The sequence below is a fragment of the Acomys russatus genome, chromosome 15 (genome assembly GCF_903995435.1).
Source record: "Acomys russatus chromosome 15, mAcoRus1.1, whole genome shotgun sequence".
In the NCBI taxonomy this organism is placed as follows: domain Eukaryota; kingdom Metazoa; phylum Chordata; class Mammalia; order Rodentia; family Muridae; genus Acomys; species Acomys russatus.
In genome coordinates, this window is record NC_067151.1 from 41,214,173 (window position 1) to 41,229,089 (window position 14,917).

The 14,917-nt window shown below is 43.2% G+C and overlaps 1 non-coding gene across 1 annotated transcript; it reads right to left on the reverse strand.

Annotated features, from left to right (window-relative positions):
• Positions 1-14,154: 14,154 nt before the first annotated feature.
• LOC127199706 (small nucleolar RNA U13) lies at positions 14,155-14,259 on the reverse strand. Its single transcript, XR_007831975.1, has one exon. It is a non-coding gene; the product is annotated as a small nucleolar RNA U13 (small nucleolar RNA).
• Between the last annotated feature and the right edge of the window lie 658 nt (positions 14,260-14,917).

The window sequence follows — 14,917 nt, forward strand, 5'->3', positions numbered from 1 at the left end:
TTGATGGGCTTACGCAGCAAGAGGAATACAGCGACCAACTTTTAGCCTGGCTCATCATGGAGATACACTCAGGGTTCAAGTGGATTGAATTTTAATTTTTTATTCTTGGGAAAGTAATGTAAAATTAAAAGGAGGAAAGATATGTAATATTTAATACTAAGCTTTTAAAAGACGCCTGCTGCCATTCTTAGTATCATGGTAAAAAAAGGAAAGTACAGAGGCTGGGGAGACGGAGCTCGCTGCACAAGCACAAGGAGCCACATTCAGATCCCTAGCACATGAAGAAGATGCTTGAGCCTGTAGCCCCAACATTGAGACGTGGGGCAGATGGAGACTCTGAAACAGAGCGCTGGATAGGGTTTACTGCCAGCCAGCCCAGTTGAAAATAATGACCAGCTTCAGGCTCAGCGGCCATCTTTATCTCAAAGAAATATGGTCCAGGGCAATAGAGCAAGACGTCTGTTGTCACCTTCTGCCCTCTGGACTTGTGCATGAAAACGCACACAACATACATGAAAATACACGTAAGACACAAATTCTGGTTTGCCTTTTGTATGCATGGTAAGTTTTCCTCAGGTTGTTCCCCATACATCTCTATTCCCCACAGTCAGCTGCTCATGCCTTCTGTCTCTCAGGCTGACATGGGACAAAGGGACTTTGGGTCCCAGGTCAGTCTAGTGCCACCACCTCAATCCCTTTTGGCCTATCCTTCCTGAGAATTGGCAACCTGGACTCACCACAGCCCCTGGGGTCAAGGAGAGTTGTGAGCTACAGCCAGGAATGGTTTGCACACTTGCTGAGACTGTTTCCAGCCACCAGGCCTTATCCTGCCTTAGGTGAGGCGATCTTCTGGCGAGCCTGCGGACAGATGCAGTCCTTGCTCACTGCTCCTTCAGTCCCCACCACCGTTAGCCTTCTCTCTGATGCTGCTGTTCTTTGATTCTTGAGTTTCCTTACCTGACAGATTGAAACCTACCCTTTTCCAAACAAGCTCTGCTCAGCCACGTGAGCAACAGCAGGATGATTGCAGGTGGTGATCTCCACAGCCTTCTTGAGAATGAGCCGACACCTTTGATTCAGGAGACTGGCAACCTCTCAGGGATGCCACTGCCTTGGGCTGAGCCTCCTGTGTTAGTTTAGAAGGGAGGCTGAAGCTTCTGACAGCTAATGGGTAGGAAACCGGTGACTCGGGACATACCTAAACTAGTCACTACTAAAACCTGGGCACTCAAATGCTTTCTATAGCTGTAAGAAAAAGGACTAATGCATTTAGTGATGATGATGATGACAACGATGACGACAACGATAAACATAGAGACTGAGGGAGGCTCACTGGTTAAGAGAACTTTTTGCTCTTGCAGAATACTCAGGTTCAGTTCGCAGGACCCACATGGTGGCTTTCATTAATCTGTAACTACCATTCCAGGGCCCTTGATGCCTTCTTCTGACCTACACAGGTACCATACATACACTTCATGCACATGCATACATATGTGTGGGTAAAACACTCAAATACACAAAATAAAATAAATTGAAATAAATAAATACAAATCTAAAATTATAAATTTAATGGTGGTTTTCATTCTTAATTTCTGTCTCTGCTTCTTCTAAACTCAGAACAGGTCCTTTTTTTTTTTTTTTTTTAACTGTTGCAAAACAGATGTTTTTAAAAAATAATCAAAACCCAAAACTTGGGACTAAAGAGATGGCTCAGTGATTAAACTGTTTCTACTCCAGGAGATCCAGTATTTTCTTTTGGCTTCTGCAGTCACCTGCATTCACACATGCGCGCGCGCACACACACACACACACACACACACACACACACACACACACACAATTGAATAAACCTTTTTAAAAAATCAAATGTTCTAGCTGTTCTTTTAAAGAATATAACCCATAATTGAGGATTTTGTTTCCCTAGACTTGAAAAATCCTCTTGCAATTTGCACAAATGCCTTTTTTAAACCTTTCTTTCTTACTTTTTAAATTTTTTTATTTTTAAATGTATTTTATTAATTTATTCATATTACATCTCAATTGTTATCCCATCCCTTGTATCCTCCCATTCCTCCCTCTCTCCCATTTTCCCCTTACTCCCCTCTCCTATGACTGTGACTAAGGGGGACCACCTCCCCCTGTATATGCTCATAGGGTATCAAGTCTCTTCTTGGTAGCCTGCTATCCTTCCTCTGAGTGCCACCAGGCCTCCCCAAAGAATCACAGGCCTGCTCTTGTCTTTCCATCCAAAGGATGGTTTTGAGCTATGAGATGTTGCATACACACCAATGTGCTCACATAGAACAATCTTCCTGAGGCACTGTGGTGGTTTGAATGAGAAGGCCCCGTAGGCTCATAGATTTAAATGTTTGGGTCCCAGTTTGTGTACCATTTAGGAAGGATTAGGAGGTGTAGCCTTGTTGGAGGGAATATGTCACTGGGGGTGGGATTTGAGGTTTCAAAAGTCCAGCTAAGCCTGGTCTTTCCCACTCTCTCTGCCTCCATCTTGTGGACAAAGATGTGAGCCCTCAGCTAGTGCTCTATACCATGCCAGTTTGTCTGCTGCCACGTTTCTCACCACGGTGATCATCGACTTGCCCTCTGAAATTGCATATATATCTGCAACTAAATGCCTTTCTTTATAAGTTGTCTTGGTCATGGTGCTTCTTTTTTGTTTGTTTGTTTTGTTTTGTTTTGTTTTTTCGAGACAGGGTTTCTCTGTATAGCCTTGGCTGTCCTGGTCACTTTGTAGACCAGGCTGGCCTCAAACTCACAGCAATCTGCCTGACTCTGCCTCCCAAATGCTGGGATTAAAGGCATGTGCTTGTACCACGCCTGGCTCGTGGTATCTCTTCACAGCAAAAGAACAGTAGCTAAGACAGGTATTACCAAAGTGGCCTTTAAAATCTATCGTTGCTCTCTGAAGGGGGTTACACCTTACTAAAAACACCAGCACTTTGCAGTTTTAGTGTTTTCCTTGCTGGAAGGGAGCTGTTCTTCTCCATGGTTAGGTAACCCAGTGCGCAACAGAGGCACTTTCCCAGTGTACTTGGCTTTGGACCTCCATGCTTTGAGTCAAAGTTACCGTGTTCCTTTCTTGGTTTTGTGAAAACAGGTAAGAAAAGCACCTTAGGAAAGGAAGGGCTGATTTTGGCTTACTGTTTGAAGTGACACCAGCCTGACATACCAGCCTCACCATAGCTGAGACATACGGCTACAGCTGGGGAGAGAGAGGAATGCTGTAGCAGCCCGCTTTCTCTATTTTTCTCACTTTTTTTTTTTTAAAGATTTCTTTACTTTTATTGTATATGAGTGTTTTATCTGCAGAAGAGGGCATCAGATAACATCATAGATGGTTGTGAGCCACCATGTAGTTGCTGGGAATTGAACTCAGGACCTCTGGAAGTGCCCTTAACCACTGGGCCATCTCTCCAGCTTCCCCATTTTTCTTTTTTCTACAGTCCAGGAAATGATGCTTCTTGGATTTTGGGTGGGTCTTTTCACCTGAGGAAATCACTCTGGAAACAAACTCACAGAACCACAGACGTACTCAAAGGAGTTTCCTGGGTGGTTTCAACCCTAGTCAGGTTAACACTGTTTAACCTTCACAGTTACTTTAAGAAATGGTGAGGTGAAGGACCATTTTAAATTCTCTGTAAAGCTATCATAGACATCTGTTGTGTTTCTTAATATAAAAACTTAACATAAAGTCTGCCAGGAATCTTTTTTCTTTTTTCTCTCTTTCTTTTTTTTTTTTTTTTTTTTTTTTTTTTTTTTTTTTTTTTTGGCTCAGTTTCAAGAATCCCCTCAAGCACAGCTTTTTGGCACATTTTCATCCGATAGCCCCTTCTCTCAATCACCACCGGGTTTTTATTTTTTCTTCCTTCATTATTTATCTCAGCTTGTTTTAAGGTACATATATCTTCTTTTATAGTCCTCTGTAAATTTTTCAAGAAGCGAAGGGGTATAAAAACCTCCCTATCCTACGTGCCTGAAGGTCTCCCCAGTCCGCTGCCTCGAGCGATGGTAGCCACTTGACTGCAAAGCACCTTAGCAACGGCCTACCCCAAACTCCACACGGTCCCAGCCAAAGCGCTCCAGTCCCCTGTCTACCTCTCCCAAAAGCGAATCTTAGTCAAATGTACTACTGCTCTGAGTCACTCACGGTGCCTGCTCTCTTTTGTTAGCAACCGCTGACTCACTGGCAGCGCACCTTCCGGATCTGAAAGCCCCACCCTAGCCCTGTCCCTTGGTGTAGTGCGGCTGCTGTGGGCACCGAGCGCGTGTGAGTCACTCCTTAGATTCCCTCATTCAGATTTGCTTCATATTAAGTGTCATGAGTTGAACTCTTTGTTCCTGAAGCCTAACGTCTATTCCACTTCCTGTCCTGCAGGAAAGCTTCATCCCCTAGGCATTTATAGCTGCAGTCACGGTACCTGTCAATCATGAGGAGAGCTGTATTTGAAAAGACCCTCAAGAATCCACTGGAGGAACTTATAGATTCTGAAAACCTTTTGGGTTTTGAAAGAGAAGAAGAAAAGAGATGGGCATTTCTTGAACCGTGGCTTTGTGCTAAGGCACTGTGCCTACGATTTGGCAAATTGCTTTTTTAGCCTTCCTAGCCATCCTCTGAGGAAGGCACTTTTATGCCCAACTTCCATATGAGAAAACAGGCCCAGAAGGGATGATGAAGGATTTGCCCAGGTTGTTTGACATTTACGTAACCATTTGCTGCTGCTGCTGCTGCTGCTGCTGCTGCTGCTGCTGCTGCTATAACAGAATGCCACAGTCTGGGGGACTTAGAAACAGTCAACGTGTGTAATACTACAAGACAAAAATACAAGCAGGCTTTGTTTCTGGTGAGGGTCAGGTATTAGCTTCAACGTCGAAGCCTGGAAAACTGCATCCTTAAGAGGTGGAAAATCAATGAAGTGGAAAGAGCGCCCACTCCCTCGGCCCCTCAGAGCTCCCTTGTGACTCAACCGCTTCCCAGCTCAGCGGCACTGGCGATTTAGTTTCTGAATAAGTTGTGGAGGGAAATTCAAGCCATAGCAACCATTAGATAGGAGACTCTGGGAGTCTAGCCCAGCATAACAGATAATGGGACCAACCTCATGTTCATAAAGAGTGCCTGCAGGCTGGGTGTGGTGGCTCATGCCTGTAATCCCAGCATTTAGGAGAGTGAGGCTGGAGGACCATGAGTCCAAAGGCAGCCAGGGCTACATAGGAAGAACCTGGCAAGACTAAGCTACATGGTGAGATCCTGTCTAGATAGCCAGGTATGGTGGCGCATGCCTTTAATCCCAGCACTCGGAAGGCAGAGGCAGGTGATTGCTGTGAGTTCAAGGCCAGCCTGGTCTACAAAGCAAGTCCAGGACAGCCAAGGCTACACAGAGAGACCCTGTCTCAAAAAAACAAAACAAAAAAGGGGGAGGATCCAAGATGGCGGCGAGCAGTGTGGACCATGTTTGGAAGCGCCAGTGAACAATTCAGGGAATTGCACAGATTTCTGAGCCAGGAGCACCAAGGTCCCCACACCCCGGCAGCGGGAGTGCTCTACGGTTCGAAGGGACCAGGGCGCGGAGGACCTGCGTGCCCCTGCACACGGGAGGAGCACAGATTTTCTCAGATCAGAGCAGCAGCAGCAGCGGCAGCACCAGCGGCACCAGGGCGGTGGCTAAGGTTTGCAGCTCAGAACCTTCCGGTGGAGGCGATTGGTGTGGTGGCCGGTGGGAGTTGCTGCGGGAGAGGGGACTCTGGACAGGATTTTGGTCGCGTGGTGCCTTGAGACCCAAACTGGACTCAGCAGACAGTTCAGCCCCAGAGTCCCGGGTTCAGCTCAGTGCGCAGTGCCATGGAGACGCTGGCTCAGCTCAGCAAGCAATTCTGCCCGAGGCACTAGCTCAGCGCAGCCGCAGTTCTCCTGCTGTGACGCAGGCTGGGCAGAGCGCTCGGTTCCAGCAGAGGTGCTAGCTCAGCTCAGCGAGCAGTTCTGCCCAAGACACTAACTCAGCTCGGTGGGCAGTTCTGGGGCGCTGACGCAGGCTGAGGTCAACACGCAGATTCAGCCCAGAGGCCCTAGCTGGACTTGCCAGGCAGTTTGGGCCCAGAGACTCTAGCTGAGCTTTTGGCACAGTCCCGGCTCTAAGACTCTGGTTGGACACAGTGTGCAGTTTGAATCTAGAATTCCTGGCTGAGCTTGGCGGATGGTTCGGGCCCTGAGTCAATAACTGACCACAGCACGCACTTTGGGCCAAAAGCCCCTAGCTGAGCTTGGTGCGCAGTCCCAGCCCAAAAATTCTGGCTGGACCCTGTGTGCATTTTGGCCCAGAATCCCTAGATGACCTCGGCAGACGGTTCAGGCCCTGAGAATCTAGCTGAGCTTGGTGCATGGTTCGGGCCCAGTGTCCCTGGCTGGACTTGGCAGGGGACCCAGAAGGCTGTGGATAACTTGGCCTGACCCAACGCTCTTTCAGAGACCCAGAACGATTGCAGGGCCCACAGCACAGGGGAGCTGAGGATCACTGGTTGTGAGAGTCCAAAACAACAGGACTAGCCTCCTGCCATCCACACCAGTGAAGCATCAGAGCTTCCAGCCTACGGAAATCGTGAGAAAACAAGTGAATCTATCATCAGACTCCCTCCATCCAACTCTGGAAGCTACCCAACAAAAAGAAAGATGGCAAGATATCTAAAGGACAGCGTAAAAGCATATGCAAAAAAACCCAAAACAACATGGCATCTCCAGTTTCCAGCTATCCCAAAGAAAACAACCCAGAGAACTCAAATACGATGGAAATACAAGAAAATGACCTCAAATCCTTAGTAATGAGGATGATAATGGAGGAAACAAATAAAATTCGTAATCAAATGCAAGAAGGCACAGCAAAACAGGTGAGAGACATAAAAGAAGCACATAGAGTGGAACTGGAAAAATTTCAGGAAAATGAAAACAACCAGATGAAAGAAATAAATAAAGTTCTGAAGACCTATAAAGAGGCAATGGAAGAAACTCAGGAATATACAAACAATCAGATGAAAGAAATCAGAAAATCAGTTCAAGATCTGAAGATGAAAATGGATTCAATGATAAACACACAGACAGAAGAAAAATGAGAATGTGAGACCTCAGAGAAGAAGGCAAGCAACACAGAGGTGAGCTTTTCTAACAGAATCCAAGAGATGGAAGAACAAATCTCAGGTCTAGAAAATACAATCACAGATCTTGAAGCAACCATTAAAGAAAATGCCAAATCTGGAAAACTCCTGACACAAAACATCCAAGAAATTAAGGACACCATGAAAAGAAGAAATTTGAGGATAATAGGCATTGAAGAATGAGAAGATATCAGACTCCAAGGCCATGATAAAAACAAATTCAAACAGTACCTATCCACAAATCCAGCTTTATAGAAGGTACTAGAAGGAAAACTCCATCCCAAAGGGTCAAGCTACAACCAAAACTACTCAGGAAATAGATAACTATACCATGGCAAAAACACAACTACACAAACGCTCGACTGGAAACAACATCAAAATTAAGATTCTTAACAGTCACTGGTCATTAATATCTCTCAACATCAATGGTCTCAATTCTCCAATAAAAAGACACAGACTAAGTGAATGGGTACATAAACAAGATCCAACATTCTTCTACATTCAAGAAACACATCTCACCCATAATGAAAGGCATTACCTCAGGGTAAAAGGTTGGAAAAAATATTCCAAGCAAATGGTCACAAGAAGCAAGCAGGCGTAGCCATTTTAATATCGAACAAAATAGACTTCCAAGCAAAATTAATCAAAAGGGATGAGGAAGGACACTTCATATTCATTAAAGGTAAAGTCAACCAAGATGACATCACAATTCTGAACATCTATGCTCCCAATACAAGGGCACCCACATTTGTAAAAAATCTGCTAAAAAAGCTTAAACCACACATCGATCCCCACACAATAATAGTGGGAGACTTCAACACCCCATTCTCACTGAAGGATAAGTCATTGAAACAGAAACTAAGCCGAGAAATAACATCATTAACCAATGCCATGGGTCAAATGGATCTAACAGATATCTATAGAACCTTTCACCCAAACAAAAAAGAATATACCTTCTTCTCTGCACCCCATGGAACCTTCTCCAAAATTGATCATATCGTAGGTCACAAAGCAAGCCTCAACAGATACAAGAGGATTGAAATAATACCTTGTATTCTATCATATCACCATGCTCTTAAGCTGCAATTCAGCAACAACAGAAATAACAAAAAGCCTACACGTACATGGAAACTAAACAACTCTCTGCTAAATGACACCTGGGTCAGGGAAGAAATAAAGAAAGAAATCAAGGAATTTCTGAAATTCAATGAAAATGAAGGAACAACATACCCAAATTTGTGGGATACATTGAAAGCAGTGCTAAGAGGAAAACTCATAGCACTAACTGCCTTTAAAAAGAAATTGGAAACATTGCACATAAGCATCTTAACGACACAACTGGAAGCCCTAGAAAAAAAAGAAGCAGAAACACCCAAAAGGAGTAGACGTCTGGAAATAATCAAACTCAGGGCTGAAATTAAGAAATTAGAAACTAAGAAAACAGTCCAAAGAATCAACAAAACCAAGAGCTGTTGAGAAAATCAACAAGATAGACAGACCGTTAGCCAAACTAACTAAAAGGCAGAGAGACAGTATTGAAATCGACAAAATCAGAAACGAAAAGGGAGACATAACAACAGACACTGAAGAAATACAAAGAACCGTAAGATCCTACTTTGGAGGCATATATGCCACAAAATTTGAAAATCTAAGGGAAATGGACCATTTTCTTGATCAATTTCACTTGCCAAAGCTGATGAAGAACAGATAAATAAGCTAAATAGTCCAATTTCCCCTACAGAAATAGAAGCAATCATTGATAGTCTCCCAACCAAAAAAAGCCCAGGGCCAGATGGTTTCAGTGCAGAATTCTACCAGACCTTCAAGGGTGAGCTAATACCGATACTCTTCAAGCTACTCCAAAAGATAGAAATGGATGAAACATTACCAAATTCATTCTATGAGGCCATAGTCTCTTGATACCTAAACCTCACAAAGACTCAACAAAGAGAATTCCAGACCAATTTCTCTTATGAACATCAATGCAAAAATACTAAATAAAAATACTTGCAAAACGAATACAGGAACACATCAAAGATATCATTCATCATGACCAAGTAGGCTTCATTCCAGGCATGCAGAGATGGTTTAATATATGGAAATCTATCATGTAAATCCACCATATAACAAACTGAAAATAAAAAAACCACATGATCATCTCTTTAGATGCAGAGAAAGCATTTGATAAAATTTAACACCCATTCATGTTTAAAGTTTTAGAGAGATCGGGGATACAAGGCACTTTCCTCAACATAATAAAGGCTATATACAGCAAGCCAATAGCCAAAATCAAAGTAAATGGTGAGATACTCAAGGAAATTCCTCTAAAATCGGGAACAAGGCAAGGCTGCCCACTCTCTCCATATCTCTTCAATATAGTACTCGAAGTTCTAGCCAGAGCAATAAGACAACAAAAGCAGATCAAGGGTATTTAAATGGGAAAGGAGAAAATCAAATTATCCCTATTTGCAGATGATATGATAGTGTACATAAGTGACCCTCAAAACTCCACCAGAGAACTCCTAAAGCTGATAAACACCTTCAGCAAATTGGCTGGATACAATATTAACTCAAAAAAGTCTGTAGCCTTCCTATACACAATTGACAATCTTGCAGAGCAAGAAATTAGGAAAACCACACCCTTCACATTAGCCACAAGCAATATAAAATATTTAGGAGTTACTCTAACTAAGCAAGTGAAGGACTTGTTTGAAAAAAATTTCAAAACTCTGAAGAAAGAGATTGAAGATGACCTGAGAAGATGGAATGATCTTCCTTGCTCATGGATCGGGAGAATTAACATAGTAAAAATAGCCATCCTGCCAAAAGCAATCTACAGATTCAATGCAATTCCTGTCAAAATACCTACACAATTTTTTAAAGACATTGAAAGTTCAATTCTGAACTTCATGGAAAAACAAAAAACCCAGAATAGCTAAAACAATCTTGTACAATAAAAGGTGCTCCGGAGAAATCTCCATATCTGATCTCAAACTGTACTATAAAGCAATAGTAATTAAAACAGCATGGTACTGGCACAGTAACAGGCTGGTTGATCAGTGGAATCGAATCGAAGACCCAGATATGAATCCACATACATATGGTCACTTGATTTTTTGACAAAGAAGCCAAATCCATTCAATGGGAAAAAAATAGCATCTTCAACAAATGGTGCTGGTCTATGTGTAAAAAAATGCAACTGGACCCATATTTGTCACCTTGCACAAAACTCAAATCCAAGTGGATTAAAGACCTCAACATAAAACCAGAGACACTAAGTCACTTAGAAGAAGAAATGGGGAAGAGCCTGGAACATTTTGACACAGGAGACAACTTCCTGAACAGAACACCAACAACCCAGGCCTTAATGTCAACAATTAATAAATGGGACCTCATGAGGCTGAGAAGCTTCTGTAAGGCAGGAGACACTGTCAAGAGAACAAAGCAACAACCTACAGACTCGGAAGAGATGTTCACCAATCCTACATCTGACAAAGGTCTAATATCCAAAATATATAAAGAACTCAAGAAATTAACACCACCAAACCAAATAACCCAATTGAGAAATGGGGCTTGGAACTAAACAGAGAATTCTCAACAGAGGAATATCAAATGGCTGAGAAACACTTTTTAAAAATGCTCAACCTCCTTAGTTATCAGGGAAATGCAAATCAAAACAACTCTGAGATTCCATCTTACACCCACCAGAACGGCTAAGATCAAAAACTCAAGCGACACCACATGCTGGTGAGGATGTGGGGAGAGAGGAACACTCCTTCATTGCTGGTGGGAATGCAAACTAGTACAGCCACTTTGGAAATCTATCTGGTGCTATCTCAGAAAAATGGGAATAGGGCTTCCTCAAGACCCCGCTATTCCACTCCTTGGAATATACCCAGAAGATGCTCCAGCACACAACAAGAAAATTTGCTCAACCATGTTCATAGCAGCCTTATTCATAATAGCCAGAACATGGAAACAGCCTAAGTGTCCATCAGTAGAAGAATGGATAAAGAAACTGTGGTACATATACACTATGGAATACTACTCAGCTATTAAAAACAAGGAATTCCCGAAATTTGTGGATAAATGGATTGAGCTAGAAATGATCATAATGAGTGAGTTAACCCAGAAGCAGAAAGAATCAAATGGTATATACTCACTTATATCTGCATACTAGCCCAAGGGGCATGTCCCACGAAAGCCTTCACTTACCAGGAAACTTGGACAGAGGGGAGGACATCCTATTGGGACTCTAGATGAGAGAAGCATGGGAGAATAGCAAAGTAGAAGGATCCACAGGGTCCTAGAAACCTACAAGTAAAACATTCTGATAGGCAGATTTGGGCCCAGGGGTCCCGCTCAAACTAAGGCACCAGCCAAGGACAATACAGGCGGTAAACTTTAACCCCCTACCCAGATCTAGCCAATGGTCAGAACATTCTCCACAGTTGAGTGGAGAGTGTGATATGACTTTCTCACGTACTCTGGTGCCTCACCATGTCCCCTGGAGGGGGAGACCTGGTGGGACTCAGAGGAAGGACAGCAGGTTACCAAGAAGAGACTTGATACCCTATGAGCATATACAGGGGGAGGTAATCCCCCTCAGGAACAGTCATAGGGGAGGGCATAAGGGGAAGATGGAAGGGAGGGAAGAATGGGAGGATACAAGGGATGGGATAACCATTGAGATGTAACAAGAATAAATTAGTAAAAATAAATAAATAATTTTTTTTTAAAAGAAGAAAGAGAGAGAGAGAGAACAGCCAGGATTCCACAGAGAAACCCTATCTTGAAGAACAAACAAACAAATATATATTATTTTACAAGTATTATATAATTATGTTATGTATTTATTTATATAGTGTTATACTAATATATTATATTAATTATATATTGCTCTTGGATCCTGGGTATTTAGGATCCTGTAGTGAATGCATCTAAAGGAACTCTTTGGCCAGAGAACCTGGATTCAAATCCCAGCTTTGTCACTTGTATCTGACCTTGGGCAAATTTCTTAACTTCATGAGGCACCTGTTTCATCACCTATAAAGCACTTGCAACTGTTGAAAGGAGAAAATTACAGGATGACAAGCAGTTAGCAAATATTAGCTATCATTATCCAATCATACACTATTTTTTCACCTTTACTTCATTGCAAGATAGATACTTCATGACCAAGCAGTGTTACTTTTATTTCCCCTATCAGTTGGAAACCCCTTGCGTGGAATGGTAGATCTGATCTCTGGAATCACTGAATTCTGAAACATGCTGATGATACCGCCAACCTGTGGGCATTCTGACTCTCTCAGCATCCTTGCTGAGCGGTCGGTCGTGGTGGCTTTTCTAACCTTAGATCAGCAGCTTCAAAGACCTGGGACCTCAAATCCCTTGAAACACAAATCCCTAGGCCCCACCCCAGACCTACTTAACCGGATACCTAGGGGCATCTGTGCATGTGACATCCACTAAGATTCGAGAACCGTTGTTCTAAGGGAAGGGAAGGGAAGGCGCTGTGAGACTACCTCCTCTCAAATATAAGGTCCAAAGTCAGATAGGAGCCTACAGAGATATTTGATCATAGAGTGAGTGTCTGATTCCCTTAGAGCCAGGATATGCTGGAAGTCCATCACTCCAACCTGGGATAGCACCAAGAAAAGCAATAATTTCAGCAAAACATCTTAAATATTGAAGGACATCGCACTAAGACCACCAAATTGTACCTTTCCTGCATCATAAAGCCGGGAGCCCACAATACTGAGTTCCTCTGAGTTGAAGTTTCCCAGAAAGGCCAAGACTCCTGATTTGTCTTCTCTTGGGGGTAGCACTGCCACTGGCCTCAAGCCACTATGTGCTGCTTCTGTAAATTCTCTGTAAAACTATCATAGACATTTGCCGTGTTCGTGCCATGAATCCATTTTTCATTCTGCCAAGATTAGGTAGTCAAGATGACCTCAAAATAGTCCCTGAATGCCTGCATAGCAGGTTACAGAAGCCAAATTGGGCGCTTAGTCACGTCATAACAAGCGGATGGTGGTGGCTGTACATTTCTGGGTGGGGCCAAGAGAGTGGTCAGGAACTCATCTTCCAGGAATTTCAGTCAGACAGGTATCAAGATGGATGCCTAGCACAAAATAGAGTTTCCTTAGTCATCACAGATGATCCCGGCCCCCTGAATAGAATGTGCAGCGGGCAGTGCTACCAGTTGCTCTCAGTTTTGAGGGATCAGATGAAATTAAAACCCCCTATTAATATCTTATCTCAGACTAGCATATGCCTTGTTTCCTTTTTTGTCTTGATTGCCACGGCTGTTAGTTAGTTAGTTAACTAATAATTACTGAGGTTTTGACTCAGGGTTTCAATCATAGCCCAGGTTGGTCTTGAAACTTTCTCTGTACCCCAAGCTCATCTTGAACGCATACATGCCAAGACTGAGTGCAACACTTCTCTTACCCTGGACTTGCGTCCCTCTGGCTTCATCCATCTCCCCGTTTACCTGCCCTGCCCTTTTCTGCTTCCCCTCCTGTCTTGATTCTCTCCTCTGCTTTTTTTTTTTTTTTTTTTTTTGGCTCTTGATGAGTCCATCCATAGCTTGTTCCCTTGCTTAAGGCCAACGCAAAGTTATCTAGGAGAAAATAGTATTAAATATTATAAAGTTTTAGTGTAGGTTTTTCTAATGGGTGTTTACATACAGCCCAAATGAGGAAAACATGAATGCTTTTCCTGTGGGCAATTAAAACAGTAAGAAAGAACAAAACACAACACAGACTGCATTCATTCCACTAGGGACTACTTGGCATCATTCGACAGTCAGACAAAGGGTAGATTGTGCGGCATCGGAGAAACATCTCTGTTTATAAATTCCATACCATCTAGAGACACACTAAGGCAAAGCTTAATGCAAACATTATTTTCAAAAGACAGAAGTGATGGCTGGCAGAAGTGGCTTCTGAAACCTGCTTATGCAGAGACGTTCAAGAGCTATTTTTTTTTTCACGTCAGATAGGTAATGTGCCCACATTGTAACAAGGTTTAATGGGCGGCATATGTCACACAAAGGCATGAATACCCAATCATCACACTTATGAACCAAAAAAGAATCATCAAGGACTATTTTGAAGTCACTTTGACTACCTAATCTTGGCAGAACAAAAAAGCTCTTGTGGTTTTTGCCTTTAAAAGCCCTTCCCTCAAGCCGGGCAGGGGTAGTACACACCTTTAATTCAAGCATTCGGGAGGCAGAGGCAGACAGATTTCTGAGTTCAAGACCACCCTGGTCTAGAGACAGAGTTCCAGGACAGGCAGGGCTACACAGAGAAACCCTGTCTTGAAAACCAACCACAAAACAAAACGAAAGAGCGAAACAAATCTAAAAGCCCTTCATCCACCTCTAGGCAACACATCTTTAATTTGGGATAGAGACTGTGGCCCTTGCCGGTAGCTTTAGTAAATTTGGCTAGTTATAATTTAAACTGAGTCTGATGGTCTTTTCCTGGTGGTCTTGAACTCTATAACACATCCATTCAGAACACGCTAGTCAATGACCGTAAAAGCCAGGTCAATACCTCCCAGCCTAACACCAACAATGCCATAGGCATGAGGCTGTGGAGGGAAGGTTGGGGGCAGGGTGGGCAGGGAGGGCTTGAGTGGTAGGATTTTTATTTGTTTGTTATTTGATTTTTCGAGACAGGGTCTCTCTGTGTTAGCCTTGCCTGTCCTGGACTCGCTTTGTAGACCAGGCTGACCTCGAACTCACAGT